Source organism: Octopus bimaculoides, chromosome 5 (genome assembly GCF_046866305.1).
Source record: "Octopus bimaculoides isolate indiv1 chromosome 5, ASM4686630v1, whole genome shotgun sequence".
In the NCBI taxonomy this organism is placed as follows: Eukaryota; Metazoa; Mollusca; class Cephalopoda; order Octopoda; family Octopodidae; genus Octopus; species Octopus bimaculoides.
In genome coordinates, this window is record NC_142932.1 from 41,684,250 (window position 1) to 41,704,484 (window position 20,235).

Sequence of the window (20,235 nt, forward strand, 5' to 3'; positions counted from 1 at the left end):
ATATATATTTATATATATATATTTATATATATACATAAATATATCTACATATGTGTGTATGTGTGTGTGTGTGTGTGTGTGTGGATTACTTGTAGTCCCCAATGAATTTTATGATCACCATCTTAAATGGTAAATCGTTCGATGACTTTACTTCTTAACAATATCAGTTACAGAGGTCACAGACATTTTTAGGCAAACCAGAGAATCACAAGTGGTGCCATCTGTATTACACTTACCATGTAACTTTACTACAAGCACAGAAACTATGGAAGCACTTGTATTTCATCATTGTGGCCACATGAAATACATTTTTTTACTTGTTTCAGTCATTTGACTGCAGCCATGCTGGAGTACTGCCTTTAGTCAAACAAATCGACCCCAGGACTTATTCATTGTAAGCTTAGTACTTATTCTATCGATTCATTTTTGCCAATCTGCTAAGCTATGGAGATGTAAACACACCAGCATCAGTTGTCAAGTGATGTTGGGGGGACAAACATAGACACACAAACACACGCACTCACACACACACACACACACACACACACACACACACACACACACACACACACATATATAAGGAGCTTCTTTCAGTTTCCGTCTACCAAATCCACTCACAAGGCTTTGGTCAGCCCGAAGTTATAGTAGCAGACACTTGCCCAAGGTGCCACACAGTGGGACTGAACCCAGTACCATGTGGTTGGTAAGCAAGCTACTTACCACACTGCTTACATTGATAATATCCACATTTGAGATCCAAGAGCTTGTTTGATACTGCTCACATGGGGAGGGGGATGTCAATAAAGCTTTATAAGGAAACCAAGGCTTCCCATTTGCTTTTGTCACTATCATTCATATGAAGGAAACAGGCAGTGGCAAGGGTGACCCAAGACGACTGAGATCTCCTCCCAGTTGCAGAAAAATCACTGTGAAGCTGATTGCAACAATTCTTTCCTTTATGGATATACTTGCCTGTCTAGGATTCTCTTGGATATGAAACATTTTGATCAGCTGTCTGCCCTTTCTTTCTATCCAAGGTTTTTAATGATAAGTATTATGAACAGATATCTTCCAGTGGACTGGCATTTGAAAAGCATCATTTGTAGCTTAATTTACACCTATATTGTGTGTGTGTGTGTGTGTGTGTGTGTGTGTGTGTGTATGAGTGTGTGTGCATGCGCATGCGTGTGTGTCCAAAACGACTTTCAGTTCAATTGATGACAGGTGGAAAAGGTAAGGACCTCACAACCTTTCAAGTGTTCAAGTCACATTAAAATATATCCTCTGCTTTCTGTAACGTGTTTGGCATTATGAAGGACAATTCACCCATTGACATAGAACCAAAAAATGGAATGGACAAGTGAGATATGGTACTCCTGTCCGTCTAGGCAGAGGAGAAGGGGGCAGGCATTTTGAATAAGAAATTACTTGGACCGTGACTACATATTCAAGTGATGTTAGTGTGGGATGGTGGATAATGATAATGATATTGATGATAATGGTGTTAATATCTGTCTCTCATAAATACAAATGCAAATATACTCCCTTCTCCTTTCATCAGTATACTCTCCTTCCCTGCTCTATCCTTCTCTCCATATACACACATATATACATATATGTGTGTGTGTGTGTGTATACATGTATTATATGTATGTATGTGTGTGGTGGTGGGAGCATGTGGGTGTGTGTGAAGGTATATAAAGAATGAGAGCGATAATAATATGAAAAAAGAAGAGCCAAACAGAGTGATGTTTACATATGTATTTGTGTGGCTTCTAAGAGAACAGAATACAGCTTTAAAAATAGTAAAGAATAGATGTAAAGAGAAACATCTGAATGAATGAATAGCAATCTGTATGTGCGAAAGAGCAGAATATATGAATGGGAAATATATAACTGATACATAGATATATATATAAAGAATATTTTGTTATTGATATATGTGTATGAGAGAGAGAGAACGAGGATAGCGATTGGGTTGCGAGAGAGGTTAAATAAAAGTCTATTGATTTGGATTTACATTTCCACAGTATTTCTATGTCCTCTCACACTTGTCCTGTATAAATAGTCATTGATTCTATTCTAGGTCTAGTTGTCCTTTTGACAGATTTGGAATTTGAACAGCTGTGTTTCTAGCAAACCTCTTCACCAGTCGAGTCTGACATAGGTGTTTAATCACCAACAACAACAAAAATAAATAAATAAACAAATTATAATCACTTTACTTTATATACAGCCATACAGACATGCAAATATAGACATGCATAATACACACACACACACACACACACACACACACACACACACACATTAAATGTGTGTGTTTGTCTTTATGTGAAGTTAAATATATATATATGTGTGTGTGTGTGATGCTTGCGTCATCTTGTCTGATGATAACCATCTCATGTTCGGCCTAATTCTGCTGATTTGCTTATACATTCACAGAGATGACTTTCCGTGCCTTGCATTGATCACCATGGGACTTTACGGAATACAAAACAGATCAAGATATGAAATGGTAGCGAGACATCCATATGTCATTGCGTTTAAATGACAACGGTTTGTACAATATTTTTGAAAGTCTCTGTCCCCATAGTTGGTTCCAGTAACAAGCATTGCAAGATGACTTGTAACTATTTTAATTGCAAATTTTGTCAGAGTGTCTTTCTCTTAGAAGAGCTGACTTCCATACAGTTTTGTCAAAAATAACCTCTTCAACCCCTAGGAAGTGTATTTAACTCATAAACAGGGTCAGAAGGGATCTGGGAATAATGGTAAATAAGGGGTGGTTACACACTTCCAACAATTCCAGAATTCCTGAACTAAAGGCTCACCACTGGATGCACTTTAATGCCATTCCGATTGAGAACAGTGTATTTAAGCCATTGATGGGATCCTCATAGGTGTTACCTTTCGTGGTCAGAACAAACCTTGGAGTTATGGTATTAAGGTGTGACTCCAAGCTCCCCATGACTCCAGAGTGTCCGAACTGAAGCCTCACACTGGTGTCATAGCCAGTCAGTTGTTCGACTAAAGTACTTTGAAGTGGTGCTTCTAGTCCAATGACTGAAGCCAGTAAAAGGCAAAAAGGATAAAAGAGGCAAAAATAGGCACAAAATGTGAAGAGGAAGACATTAATTAATTCAGACATCCAGACATAATTGATTTTCCAAATTCCAAAGAATGCATGCAAAAAAACAAGTGTTGAAAGTCTTTCATCTTAAACAAAACAAAACTTAAATGAACAAATATACATACACAACACACAACACACACACACACACACACCCACACACACACACACACACACACACACACACAACATACACACACAGAAGCAAACAAATAAACAGACAGACAAACATTAACAGAACCATCCTTGAAGATTAATTCAACCGTGAACTCCCAATGTCAGCACCCATGAAATCAAAACTCTCAAAACTAATTGTTCTATAAACAAACAACTCATTCCAATGAAAGAAACAGACTTAAGCAAAGATAACACACACACGCACATGCACGAACGTACGCATTCACACATACACACGTCCACATGTACACACGTACACATGTACACATGTACACACAGACACATTCCCTTCACAAACAAATGTTCCTTAATAAGATTGAATAATGAATTCAGCAAAGAAACAATGAATGAGACAAATTTCCCCATTATCTCCATAAAAAACAAAAGCAATAAGCCAAAAGACAACACCCAGACATGCCCCCAACCAACAATCTCATAGGGAATAAAGGGGCCTGAACAGTTGAATGCATCCTCTCTCAATGATATGAATGAACCACGATATTGAACTGTAATGTTTCTTACCTAAGGATCACATTGGCATGAAATTCCATTTACATCAGATGTATTCTGTTTAAAGCTTATTTCTCCATTTTTGAGATCAGCAACAGTCTGTCGCAAGAAAAAGCGTATAGTATTTTGCGAGTGGAATGAGTCTTCATCACTAGCTGTGGTTATCACACACTGAAGATGGGTAACTACCCGGAAACCTGAGTCTGTGTGTATCGCGTAAGGATAGTGATGGGAGCGATGACCCCCCCATCCCCTCACAAATACTAATCAGAACACAGACAGTGTGTTGTTAGCCAGCGGGAGGAGATGTCTTCCTGGGGCTAAAAACAACAGTAACATCGTCCTCTATGGGACCACCACATTTAGTTTGCAAATATATTTTACACTATATATGTGTGTGTGTGTGTGTGTGAGTGTGTGTGTGTGTGTGTGTGTTTGTGTGTACACACACACACATTTATACATACATACATATATACATATATACATGTATATAAACAGGGTGAATGAGAAAGAGAGAAAATCTTGCACACACTCACACTCACATATATTTATACATGCACAAATACACACACACACACACATAAATTATTTACACCATCTCAGACCACAAACAGACTACAGTTAGAATACACAGGACCAGTGGGTAGTGCAATACCAGAGTGAGAATCGGTGCATGACCTGGGAATCCACATGACTAATGATGCAACAGTCCATGTGCATATTACCAAGATGGCAATACTGTGCATGCTAATAGCTGGATGGATTCTCTGATTATTTGCAACCAGATATAAGGGGATACCTTTTGCTACACCTATGGAGGACTTTTCTTCTCAGTTGTTTAGAGGGTGGTGAGACTCGAGCCAATCCAGCAGCAAAGCACAAAGGTTGACTCGGTGAAATAAATGAGCTGCTGGGAGAAGCTAAGCTCTACTCATAAGAGAGATGGCATGAAATATATGCAGTGATATGGAAGATCCTGGGAAGTCTAGCTCTCAACCTTGGAATGCAAGCTATACTAACCACTGAACTGAGCAGCATTGCATAATACCAAAGATCCCGTTTTCTCCATCTCAAATAACAACCCAGTACTGTAACAACTTGTGTTTGAAGGGAGCACAACTGCTGAGCATTCTGCCAAACAACCTCAGAGATTTGTGAGGTGTAGATGCAGAAGGGTTCGAAAAGCATCTGGACAAATTTCTATCTGAAATCCCAGATGAATACACATTGTAGCAGGAGGCACCAAGAAGTACAGCTCCATCCAACTCACTTCTTCACCAAAAACAGTACACAAAGGAAACTCCAAAACACTGAAAGGTGGTGCTCCAGCATGGTCCAAGCCTTTGGCTGAAACCAGTAAAAGATAAAAGATAAAAGATACATCCATATATATGTATATATGTACATACATATAGGTGCAGGCATGGCTGTGTAGTAAGAAGCACGTTTTCCAACCACATGTTCGCAGGTTCTGTACCACCTTGAGCAAGTGTCTTCTGCTATAGCCACGGGCTGGCTAAAGTGCTGTGAGGGGATTTGGAAGACAGAAACCAAAAGAAGCATGTCATATATATACTTATAGTAATAGCCCTTGATATAATAATAATAATAATAATAATAATAATAATAATAATAATAATAATAATAATATATATACATATATATATCAATGTGTGTCTTTGTGTCTATGTTTGTCCCCCTATCAACACTTGATAACTGGTGTTTGTGTGTTTACATTTTGCATAATTTAGCAGTTTGGGAAAAGAATCTGATAAAATAAATGCTAGGCTAAAAAAATAAGTCCTGGAGTCAATTTGTTTGACTAAAACCCTTCAAGGTGGTGCTTGTATGGCCACAATCAAATGACTGAAAGAAGTGAAAAAATAAAATAATAAAAGAATATATTTATATATATGCTACAAATATATATGTTGTCATATAAAAAAATTATGTTCATATTTATGTGTGTATAAGCAAAAATACACGCATTAACACATGCACACACACAATGCAATAATGCGCTGTCTACCTTTGCTCTGTCTAGTAGTGATTCCCTATAATGGTCTTCTATTTCCATATAAACAATATTTTCAATAGAATGGCATGACATTAATGCAATAATTTCATGCTAACCTCTTAAGCTATGATTTACATTCAGTTCTATTTCCACATCCAAATTTTTCACAAGAATTTTCAATCATTATGCATGCAAAATGGTCTGCAAGTGCAAGGAATAAAAGTTCATGTAAGATGTCAGGGAAAAGCCATGCTGGATGCTAAACTGCTATTGTTTAGGAGATTGGAAGCTAGCTTTAAACTTGGCCATTACAATGATCATAGAGAAAAATGTCCTCAAAATTAGATTGCAGATCATGCTGCAGCAGCAAAAGAATTTTTACAACTGAATACCTTGGTAACGGTACCTCCAAGATTTCATAAATGGTAGACAGATCTAATGAGAATGTTGCTGAATGAGAATACACCAGCAAAGCAAAGAAAAGTGTTCTGGATATGATATCTGATTGCTGTGATGAGGAGAAAAGGCTCACAAAAAATGCAGACACCACATGCATTTTTGGAAAGAATCCAGATTTCAAGAAAGAATCTTAGATTAGTCCATCATCACAGACAATACTTCTTCTGTCCTATTTCTAACTGTTGTATTTCAACTGAATTAGTTGTAAGTAATCCTGTGGAAACCATGATTAAAATTGATTAATTTAATGTAGTTCATAAATTTATAATAAAATTAGATGTTAATTCAATTTACATGGTAGTTTTATCAACTCATTATATCACAATGTGTGACAGGACAATGTTGACAGTCATGTCAAGTTCCTGAGTGCTTCATGAGTGCAAGAACAATTGTCAACATTTTTCAATTGTTTAGTGACATCCATCAGCATCGTTTTTGTTCTAAAACTGCTAAAAATAACCAATCAAACTCCTTCTTAAATATATATAATGTTACAGTTTTTATAATGACCCCCCCCCACCCCTATTTACTGTTTCTGCATTTAGCTCTACATATTTTAGTAACATAAATATGAGTATTAACCAAGGTTTTCATATAGCTGTGTGTGTGTGTGTGTGTGTGTGTGTGTGTGTGTGTGTGTGTGTGTGTGTGCGTGTGTTTGTGCATGTGTATGTGAGGGGTGTATGGAATGTGTTACACTATGAACATGTAGAAACTTTAAAATGTAAACTAAATCAGTTTTATTTTCTTGCTGGTAAGAATATGGCTTCTAAAGGCATAGAAGAGAGAGCCTGAAGAGTACTTCAATAATGGTTAGCAAGTCTGCCATGGTTGCAGAAGTTTAAACATTGCAGGTCCTTGTTGCCCTTTTCCTCCTTCTCCAAGAGCTTAACCCTATAAATAAATTGTTATTTCTGGATCCTTCTTTCGTAATTTACCTCTCGTCTAGCATAAAGCTATCTTCCCCTCTATTACTGCCCTACTCAGTTGAAGAGAATCTTAACCTTGCAAACTACATGGAAACCTCACTTTAACTGGTTCAAAACCAAAGAGCACGCATAAACTATAAATGATTGACATTAAGAAGGGCATCCAGCCATAGAGACCATCAAAGACCAGGCATTGAAGCACAAAGTTGTCATTAGAATCATTGGACCCTGTCAAGCCACTCCCTCCATGCCGGCATGGAAGTTGGGCATTAAAAGAGGGTGATGGTATGTGTATATATATATATATATATATATATATATATATATATATATATATATATATATATATATGTATATATATATATATATATATATATATATATATATATATATATATATATATATATATATATATATATATACATATATATATGGTGTGGTACCATGTTTGGCTCATAACGAAATAAAACATGTTCCTTATTCATCAACATCTCTCAAAATGAAAAACTTCTCAATGTTACAGCAATATTTATGACCAATAGTATTTTATCAATCATTTTATATGTTTTATTACCTGCATCAACACCACCAACACCCCCACTACCATCACTGCCACCACTACCACCACCAGCCTTATTATAATTATAATTGGAATTATCATTATTATCATAATTATTAGTTTTGTTGCTGATTGTCCTATTATTTTGTTGTTATTGTTGTTTTTCTTATTTTCTGCAATCAATCGCCATGTTAACCACTTCAACACTTTTGATGGTATTAATTTTCCATAATTATTTTACAGGTTCAGCTTCAGAACATCTCTCTTTAAATAAAAGGAAATATAAAATAAAAAAAACAACATATACATTAAAAAAATTTATATTAATCTTCATCATTTTTGTTTTAAGTCGAGCTGAGTTTTTCATTGCAGTTAATTTAATTTGCAAAATAAGACAAGATAAGACAAAAAAGATTTAGAAATTAATAACAAAATAGAGATACATAGTACTCACCAGAAAGAAAGATAATGTTAAGTTTTAATCAAAATTGTTCATTTTTATCTTTCCAATGCAAAACGAAATGAAATTTACTGAAAATTCTCTGAATGTCTCAGTTTTCATTGGAATTTTTATTTTTAGTATTTTAGCTTATTTTTCAATTCAGAACTCCAATGTTGCCAAAATTTACATAGAAATAGAACTGTTAAGTCTGATTACATGTTTTGTATGACTTTTTCTGTTTTTCATAATATTGAGAAAGTTTTCTGTCAGCATTATACAAGATTTCTCTCTATATACTAGAAATATGTAGTTACATGTTCGTGAATAAAGGACAAGTTCATATTTCTGCTCAAATACACTGACTTGGTTACAATTATTTTTGGAAATAATGACAAATTTACAAAGATAACAGCATCATTATTAAGGTAGTATGTATGGGACATTAATTAAAATGAAAGTTTGAAGGAAAGTGTTTTAATTTTCACCAAACGAAATTTGTGTCATTGAAGCAGAGGCACTTTTGGATGCGTTGGTATAAAAAAATACTCGAATATTTATACCAGCCAGCCATTATGTGTATGTGTGTTTATAAATGTATATGTATATATATATATGTGTGCATGTATGTATTTAGGAATAACTGACAACTTTATCACTTTAAATATTTTATATCAGCTTCATAATATTATAATACATCTATGTGTCTGTGAGTGTGTGTATGTAAATGCATATATATGTGTGTAAGTATTTATGTATGTATGTTGAAAATTTGTTAAACCACAAGATTTGTCATGAGAAAACTTCTCTTCTAAATGTATAGTGTTAAAAACACAGAAATCTATCATCAGCAGCATTTCAACGATGTTTACATTTTAGATATGATACACACAGTGCTATTTGAAACTAATATTGCTTCAGTCACTCATAAGGAAATTTAATTCAGCTTACCAGCTAATTGCAATATTAGTGATTTTTCAATCATTGTTCATCTATACAAGTAGCTAGTGATCTTATCTTGGCATGTAGTTGTTAGCAATATCATTGCCACTGCTGGACGATCTTCGTCTGCTCCTGATATGTTTTGGTGTTTTAAACACTGTATGTATATAAAAGTTCAGCAGGCTTTCAGTGATGTATATACTTTAAGTATCATATATACAATGTTATGTGTATATATGTATATGTGTGTGTGCCTGTGCTTGTGTGCATCTGTATATGCATGTACATATTATAAATGGATATATTCATCTTCATACAATATGGTCACTATTGTTACACAGGAATCAATGCTCAAAAACCTAATCAGAGAAGCTATGTTCTAATAATATTTATTAAAAATATGGTAGTCATATGATACTAATATGAATAAATTCATATATGTAAGACTGTGTATTCAATACTGTGAACTGACATGGTAACCAGATATGAACATGTGTGTGAGTGTGTGAATATGTATGTGCAAGTGTGTGTGTGTGTGAATATGTATGTGCAAGTGTGTATGTGTACGTGTCTGTAGTACATTTCATGCATGCACAAACAACCATATATACATACATGCCTGATGCATGCATACATACATACATACATACATACATATATACATACATACATATAATTCTACCTAAGATTTATATTCAAGATATAAACGTCTGTAGAATAAATGAATGAATATTTTCATCATCATGGCTGTAACTGTTCAACAAACGGCAATTTTCTGTGTCTTCCCCATCCTGTCCTCGACTGTAGAATACTCCGTCACATATGTGCCATAATTCTATGAGTATCTCCCTCAGTTGGTTGAACAACTGAAAATACTGACCATTTGTGCTGTAGATGTGTTTCATAATGAAGTTGTAGGTGCTTGTATATGTGCACATGTGTACATGTTGATGTGAATAATCTGGGTCAGATGAGGAAAAGTGTAAGCTGTATTCTGAAGGTGTCGTTGAAGCTTAATAAGAATTGTAATTTGCTTGAAACATTGCAATATGTAAATAATATGAATATATGAAGAAAGAACTTAGTGTACAAATGTTCAGCAACAATAACTGAATCTACTTACTTTTCTAGAGGTGTTTGCACAACTGACTTCAAGTCAAGATTATATACGCACATCTCTTTGTTTAAATATAGAAAAAAGAAAACTTCACTTCTTTAAATAAATTCCTCGGGAGCCTAAAAGCGAGTAATGTTTGGCATGACATTAAATGGTCTATAATAAGTAGAGCACCACCATATGATGGTGGTGAATTAAAATGTATCTTTTACCTGGAGGAGACACAGCATATTCTTATGTCCAAGTTCTGCATTCTAAATTTAAAAAATGAATTAATAATATAATACTGTGTATTCAATACTGTGTGTGGAATGACATGGTAACCAAATATGAATATATATATATATATATATATATATATATATATATATATATATATATATGAATACGTGTTTGCATGTGTATGTGCCTCTAGTATATCATCATCATCAGTATTATTATTATTATTATTATTATTATTATTATTATTATTATTATTATTATTATTATTATTATTATTATTATTATTATTATTATTATTATTATATGCAAGCAGCAAGCTGGAAGAATTGTTAGCATGTTGGGCAAACGGTTAGCAGCATTTCCTGTCTTCTTGTTCTGAGTTCAAATTCTACTGAAGTAAACCTTGTCTTTCATTCATTCAAGCTCAATAAAATACATACTCCATTAGATTAATTGGTGTTAATTTCTCGATCAGCGTAGAGTGTTAATCAATCAAATATGAATTGATTTATAAATTGCAGAATTATGTAATATCAATGTATCCAGAACATTTGTAAACTGATTAAGCATGTATGATTGTCCATTCTGTTGTGTTTTTTATTCTATTCTGTGACCTTATTCTGAATTTATTTAGTGTTTAAACTTTGGATTTTAAGCTGCATCAGAAGGTAAATTTGTGGACTACATCGATTGCAATGACTTTCTCTGGTCAATTTGGTTAGCCATGTTTGACTGATACAGAGAGCTTGATTTTTAATCCTTTGTTCTCGTGTGTGTGTGTGTGTGTGTGTGTGTGTGTGTGTGTGTGTGTGTGAGTGCATGTGAATATGTACACACAGATAGATAGATAGATAGATACATCTATACATACACACACATGCATTCATACATACATACATACATACCTACATACATACATACATACATACATACATATACATAAATATGCACGCATGTATGTATGCCTTGTGGTGACCAACCCTGCATTACAGAATATTTCAAAAATATTCAATATGTAAGAAGCAGGAGTCCAGTTGATTTCAAAAATGTTTTAACATGATTGATGTTTGCAAATGTCACATGAAACATTTGTTACGCAGTGTCTTTTATTCCATAAACTTTAAACATAGTTACATCAATCACTATTCTTCTTGTTTTGTTTTTTTCCTCTTTTAGTACAAAATGAACCAGAACTTGTTTTATAAAACTTCACTAGATTATTTTTACTCTTTCTTTATTCCATTCTCTTATTTATTTATTTATTCATTCATTTTTAGCTTATTCCTTTGAATAAATTCTGTGTACTTTCTTGAAAATTTTTTTTTAATATTTGTTGTTTTTAGTTCTGACAAGACATAAAGCTACAATCGCTTTCCATCCTACTTCCACTCTGTTAACTTGATATAAAGCACAGTTCTTGAATAGCATATATTAGTCTGTCCTAAGTTAACTTTGTCACAATAAATGGCAGATAATTTTTTAGCTAAATACACTAAAGATTACCGTCTTGCATCAAAGAGGTTTATATGAACAGTGTTACTAACCACCGGAGTGGCCTCCATGCCAACAGCCCTACTGACTGGTTTCTTACCTCTTGTCTCTGAATAGTTTTATTGCTTTATATCTTATAAACTCTTGAAGAGAAGGGTGTTGTGTGTGATAGCAATCAGCTTGTCAAAATCAAAGTTAAAAATGGTGGTGCTTTGAATATGGATCACGGCACTACATCTGTGTTGACATATCTGTGATATAGAAGAGAATGTTTTGAGGTGGTGATGGTACTGGTAACAGGGCTTGTGATGATGATGATGATGTTTAACTCCAGGTCAAGTTTGGTTGAGCAGGTCCCATAATCAGAAATATTCCAGCCTTGACCAATCCATCTATTTCCTATGTGCCTAGGACCCTAGGACCTCATTATCCTGGATGTTCTTCTTAATATGGCAAGGTATGATCTAAGAGCTAGCTGGCTGCTTATTACCAACAAAGGAAACAACTATGTTGGTTTGTGACAGCAAAGTGTCATATGTCACATGAATATACCAGAATCCAGAATTGGATGTAAAAATCATGAGATCAAATCCAGAATTGGATGTAAAAATCATGAGATCATGATTGGATGTAAAGATGATGAGACCTAATCTGTAAAAACTCAGAGGTCCCTTGTTTAAAACTTACAGCTGAAGGACTTACAAAAATTACAAAAATGTATGGCTTTTATTTATTTTAAAGTCCCAGTGGTTTGTGAGAGCCCCATACTGTTATTGGTTTGCCTTATGATTAGATCAAGCCTTGTGAGGCCTACTAGTAGAAGTTCCATCATTGCAAGTCAGGATTTAAACGAGTTTTTACCATATTTCTGTAGAAATACACCACTCTTATGGAATTATTTTTCAAAACTCTAAAGAATTTATTAAAATAACTTCATCAATAACAAATTGATGGCTGGAACATAAATTATCCATTCCAAATTTCATAATCATAAAACCTCATAATCATAAAAACAACAACAACAAGAAAAAATGGGAGATTTCTTCACCAAGAGAGACCATACTATTGAAGTGACCAGATATGTTCATAGTGTAATCGTCTCTGTTTGTTGAGCAGATATGAAGAAAACTGAAAGATTTAGGAAATATAAAGAACCTAGACAGAGATGTAGAGATTATGTAAGAGAAAGGTGAGAATTATTCTTGTGTTAATTGGTGCACTTGGCACAACACCCAAACTTGTAACCAAGAAGAGATTGAAAAAATATTGGAATTGAGATACCTATTGTTGACCTGCAGAAAAGTGCCATCTTCTATTTTTTAAGAATTCTAAGAAAGTTCTTGAGATCTGAGAAGACTTGCTGTCACCAAACCTCAGGATAACAGCCCCTCTAATTAAATTTGCATGTAGTACTTTTCGCATAATAATAATAATAATAATAATAATAATAATAATAATAATAATAATAATAATAATGATAATGATGATAGTGGGAGTGTTGATATTGTTGTATAGGTGGATGTTGTAAAGAAAATGTTGTAGTTGTTGCTAGCAATTTTATTGATATAGTGATGGTGAAAGTAGTAGTAGAAGTAATAATAATAATAATAATAATAATAATAATAATAATAATAATAATAATGATGATGATGATGATGATGATGATGATGATGAGGATGATGATGATGATGATGATGATGATATTATTAATAATAATAATGATGAAAGTCAACTAGAAATAAATTTGTTTTGTTAGCAAAATGTTAGAAAATTATAGATTAATGTTTTACATGTGAAATATCTATCATTTCCGTTTCAAAAGAGTAATTTGAAATCATTTGTTCAAGATGAATTCTAAGAAACAAAGATTAGGATTTTACTAATTGTTATTTTTTTTCTATATTTTGTTTAAGCTTTATTTCTATTATTTTTCCATGCTTTTGCAGGTTAGTTGAGGAGCCACTATTTTTTTTTTGTTGTTGCTTGTTATTTTTTTTTTATCTGTTTCCATTTTTCTTAGTGAATGTCATCATTTAAAAATTGCTAACAGCAAGTTTGATTAGTTATTAAATGAGTTTCATTCATTAATTCAAGAAATTATCTGTTCAGATTTCTTTATTAATTATTGCCTTAAATTATTCCAGACCTTTGGAACTGGAATTCCAATTGAAGAATTACAAAATTAAAACTTCTGCTTAATTTTCATTCTTCATTCAATTTGTTTCAGTGTCAAAATCTTTCTCTCACATTTTCCCCTCTCCCTCCCTCACTCACTTACATAAACTCTCTCTATATCTCTCCTACTCCTCCTCTTCCTCATTTATCATCATCATCATTCACTTCACACTCCTCTTCCTCGACCTCCATCTTCTTCTTCCCCTTCTTTTTCTTCTCCTCCTCCTCTTCCTTTGTCCTCCTCCTCCCCTTTTTTTCTTTTTCTTCTTTTTCTTCTTCTCCCTTCTTTTTCTTCTTCTCTTCCTCCCCTTCTTTTTTCTTCTTTATCTTCTTTTTCTTCTCCTCCCATTCCTCTTCTTCTTCTTCTTCTTCTTCTTCTTCTTCTTCTTCTTCTTCTTCTTCTTCTTCTTCTTCTATTTCTCTCAGCCACCCCACTCTCTCTATATTCATTTCTAGTTTCTATCTATCTCTGTCGCCCTCTCTCTCTCTCTCTCTCTCAATCTCAATCTCCCTGTCTTTCTCTTCCTCACTTTCTCACATACAGATTTTTCTGAAAAAGCATTCATACTTTCTTTCTGTCCAATGTTCTCGTTTTAGCATTTTGCCTTAGTTTGCTTACAACTTAACACTTCCTGAGGAAGAGGCCTTTTGCTACCAACAAAGGTAGAAGCTCTCTCAACTTTGCCCAGCCTATTCTTATTCTAACAGCTATGCTGTCAGAGCATCCACCCCCACTACTGTCTTGGTCAACTAGGTAGTGGAAGCTCTCAACTACTTCTAAGTATTGCCCCGGGCATTTGAGGGAGTCTATTTTCATTACATTCCTTGTATTTATTGTACTGGCACATCTGCCACATGCAAATACCACTATCTCTGCTCACCTTTCTCTGCTGCTGTTGCACCTCTTCCTTTTAAAAATAAACTTAACTTCAATCAACCTCAAACACATTTCCCTAATCTACAGTCTATGGACCCATGTGGCCATTCAGGGGATTTTTTCTTGGTTACATAACACACATATTTATTGACCCTTTTCAACATTCTCATGTTAAAAGTAGTAGCTGTAGTAGCAGAAGCAGCAGCAGCAGCAGTAGCAGCAGCAGTAGTAGTAGTAGTAGTAGTAGTAGTAGTAGTAGTAGTAGTAGTAGTCGTCGTCGTCGTCGTCGTAGTAGTAGTAGTAGTAGTAGTAGTAGTGGATGTTGTTGTTTAGATCCAGGTTGCTGTTGAGTAAACCTATAATGAAAGCTATGCCAGCCATGCCCATCCCATCTTTTCAGTGGCATCTCTACAGTCATTGTCCATAGTGTCCTTGTTGTTGTTGTTGTTGTTGTTGTTGTTGATTAACTCCAAGTTCACCATGACTGAGCAGGCTTATGACCAAAGGCAATCCAGCTTTGAGTCTTTTTTCTTTTAATCAGCCACAATGCATTTCGGATTATATTATCTAATGTAGAGTGCAATCCAAAAAAATTTCGTTGTTATTTCTTGAATGTCAAAAAACCAGAGGTTTTATTTTTTGCTAAGACCATGATCAATTGAAGTAAATTTAATTTGGTTGCTATTTCTAGCAATCCAAGCGACCACATAGATACTTTCTGATTGATTCATTGGTTCTTTGAGGAATTTAGATATTCCAGGACCTCGTCTCAAAGCCAAAACTATTCCAATTCCTAAGTCAAATAATCTTGTTATTGCCCTGCTTCCTTTCATATGTTTTGTGACTCCTGTATTTATTTCTTCACCTCTGCTGAGATGAGAAACTAAGCCAATATTTAATGTAATCACAAGAATTCCAGGACGCAAGAGAAGTGAATTAAGCGAATAGTCAAAAATTTTCAATGAAAATTTCTGTCAGAATTATTAGATATTTCTTATCCTTATGCCACATCATGGCTTAACTTTTTTTTTGGCATTAGTTTTAGTTTTTATTCATCCAATCTTATCAATATTTTGATTATAGAGAACTGTCGTCTCTAAAACTATTATTCTCTTTATAATTTCACTCTAGTTCTGGCACTCTCATCCAATTATTTGACCTTGAATCTATTTCATCCAATCATTTCCTTAAGGAATTTCTACAAATTAAGAACAACATTATTTGAATAAATAAGAATTAGGCATATAGAAAAATAAAAAAAAGAAAATATAGAAAGAAAGGGAACCAGTATGGAATTACTACTTCGACTCAGTAACTATTGCCTTGAGATATTCTCTACATCCACCTGTTGTAATTTAACATAAGAACTAAGATGAAATTCTGTCAGTGATTGTAAGCTCTTAAACCTGTTATAATGTGCTTGCAGACAGCTTGGGATTTTTTTTCTGCTTCTCATATATCGCATCTTCAAAAGCCATTTGTATTTACCTTGAGTGTGTTGTTGTTACAGATTCATGGTTAGAAGACATGTGTGGTCAGAAATGGATTCTCAAAAGAATTTTGCTGTTCCTTGAAAAAAGAAATGTAAGCTGGTTTATAAGAGATCAGAAAGGAAATACAGGAAAAGTAATGAGATAAGAAGAGAGGAAATAAGGGAGGCGTAAAAATATGGATGCACCAGATTGGGTTTTAGTAGAGATGGAAGAGTTCAAGTACGACCAACACTAATTTTGCTTTCCATCTTTTGGGGTCAATAAAAGAATACCAAGAGGAGTGGGTTGGAAGAACTAGATGCCTGGCAGTATTTGTTTTAACTTATTACATTCTGAGTTCAAATCCTACCATGACTTACTTAGGTGATAGACTTAACCCCTCATCCTGTTTACTTGTTAGAGAAAGATGGTGAGGAATTTTATCAAATTGAATTCGTTTTGGATATCTTCTAAAATGAGTGAATGCCTGAAAGTAATGGTTTTGAATCTCGTATCAGCTGGAGTTATTTGGAGTTTTCACAGGATTGGCGGAGCTACACAGTTGAGATGTTTTTCAAGCTTTAAATTCTTTATCTTATCAAATCAGTGTGGGGATGAAGGGCGGAAAGGACTGGCGGAAACAGGACCACGCAGCACCTTAGTGTAAATACTTCTGCTTTGACCAGGCCTGGCTGATAACTTTTTGGGGGATTTTATAAAATACAAGACTTTTGCATTTTACTTGAATTATACGTTTGTAGGTTTTATCATTGAGATTTAATTTTGCTTTCTTCAATTCTTAGCACAGTCGTTCAGACAGTTGCCATTTTCTATTTTTTGCCAAAACATATTTACCAAAAATTAGAAACAGAGTTTCCTCCCCACTTAGCTAAGAATAATTTTTAGCTTTTGTATTGTTAACTAAAGAAATCAGCCTTTCTGTTGCATTTAAGAAAGAGCCAATTACAGTAAGCATTTAATTAATTCCAAGATAATTAGGAAACAAAGTTTATCTCCACACTCTTCTTGAGAAATATAACAGAATTTCTCTGGTTCTGAAATTGCATTCCCTGGCAAAGTGAACTCTTGTCATGGTCTACTGATATCTTCATGCTCTTTTACCTTAGAAATATTTCTTCATGGACTAAAGAATAATTGAAGGTGGTTGTCTTTGAAACACATTTTCTGGATCTAAAAGCTTTTAAAAGACATAAATTAGTGAACATTTTATATGATACAAACTGTTTATACATTTCTTTGCTTCGTTTCACATAAAATATTCAATGTGTTAATCTGGAATTCTTTGAAATTTTGCTTTATATATTTTTAAAGAACAGGCACAAGCATAGCTGATGGTGCAGGTATGACTGGTGGGGGTTGAAAATCATGCTTTCAACCACATGGTTTCAGGTTCAATCACATTGCATGGCACCTTGATCAACTAACTTGGACCAAACAAAGTCTTGTGTGTGGATTTGGCAGAGAGAAACTGAGAAGAACCTATTGTATTCTGTGTGTGTGTGTGTGTGTGTGTGTGCGTGTGTGTGTGTGTGTGTGTGTGTGTGTGTGTGTGAGTGTGTGTGAGTGTTTGTGTGTCCTTGTCTTGACGCCATGTGATAGCTGCAAACGAGTGTCAGTGTCACACAGGCAGTGTCATTTATTCCCAATGTTCTGTGTAAACATGTTAGGTTATGGAGAAATATTGCCCTTCTTGGAAACATGGAAACAAGTGAGGGTTGGTGACAGAAAGGACATCCAGCCATAGAAAATCTGTCTCAGCCTGGCAAGCATAGGAAACTGGATGCTAAGACGATGGTGACGATGATCATAGAAAGACGTATACACTTTTTGCATTTGTATAAAGTTCACTTATGGAAAGCAAATGGATGGATGTGTGGTGATAACTTTTGATCAATTTTTTAGTAGTTGCCTCTTAATAAAATTAGCAAAGATACCATTCTTATCAGTGATGATGGACGCAGTATTGTGTATGGATTCTGTGGTTCCCTGTTGGAAACTTGAAATTTATTTTATTCTCTTATGGCAGAATCTAAGCTGGAAATGGAAAATAGATTTTTACACTTAGATTCTGTAAAGACTGCAGTCTTTTAGATGCTGAAGTCATCGCATCTTCTAATGCTAGAGAAGTAAAAAATATGACAACTGCTGGCTATTGATTCAGTAGTCTTTCCGTATTTATTGAAGTGATAACCATTGAGTACAGCTGCTATGATGTAAAATCATTTCAGGATTAGTCTGGCTAAATTCCTTAAATTCTGCAATTTCTGTTAATCTCTTTGGACAGTTTGACAAATATGAATAAATAATTCTAGATGACTTCTCTATGGAACTTGAAAGTTCAAAACATGCATTGAATGGCCATAAATACATTGAACAGTGTACACAGCCTTCCGCATCTGAACAAGTTAAACACCCCTTTTTGACCACATCATTACATTTGCATAATTACTTGCATAACCAATCAGATTTTTAATTGGTATGCCATGTATTTTTCAAACAAATTTACTATAAAATTGTAAATGTATTGGGCAGTAATGCAATTAATTTCCAAAAAAGTTAATTTGTGAATTGCTTCTGTGAAATGACTTTCAGAAAACTTGACTATGAGGACAACATACTTTATTGTCGATATACCTGTAGTGTCATAAATAATTAATGAAAGTTAAATGTTCTTTAATCATGTTATAAGAATTTACAGATATTCTTCATCCATGGCATAAAAAAAAAATAGCTGGTTCCCTTGTTCTTGCATATTCAATTCTATTAGCATTTTTGGAATGAGCTCATGCATCATGATCATCATCATCATTTAACATCTGTCTTTTATACTGGTATGGCTTAAATGATTTGAAGGAATCTGACCAATCAGCAGACTTCTTTAGCACAGTTTTTGTAGCCAGATGCCCTTCCCAACACCAACCACCTTACAGAGTAAACTGAGTGCCTTCTCTGTGGCACCAGTACTAAGTAAGGTCATCATGTTATTTCCAAGACTAAAAAGGACCCCTCAGATGAATTAAGACAGTGTAGTATAGAGGGAGGTGGCTTTTAGTCAGATGTTGAGAGCTTCAAGTGTAATAGAGGGATAGAGGGTGGAGATACATGGCTACCCCACATTATGTAAGAAGAGGAGAAAGTAACTGGAAGAGAGATAAAGATGGTGGGGATGACATGTGATAAAAAAAATAGCTCGGAAAAAGATTTTGTATTGAAATGGAGATTTTGTGTTCTGCTATAAACGCCAACATTTCAGTTCAGTAGAAGCTGCATGAGACATGAGAAAGAAGAAGCCAATTACCTGAGATACCTGGGCATTTAGTTCAATATTTCATTTTTGTTTATCTCTGTCAACATTTTACTCAAGTCTGGCAACACCCTTAGATATACTATAACTGCTTATTTTACAGAATGTCTAAAGATTTTTCCAAACTTTGACTAAAAGAACTTAATATCATTTTGAAAAACTTGAGCTAATTTACTCATTATTTTTGGCAATTAATTATTTATAACTGGGTTTATGTATTCAGCTCTTTCTCTCAGCCATTACTCTACGTAGCTTAGGTTAAATATTCAGTAGATAATTTTTGCTACTTAAATTACCCAATAACGGAAAGTGTAATTACTAGAATAAGAATAAGATAGAGAAAGTTCAGAGACCTCTTACCTCTGATGGCAACCAAAGGTCTCTCTCT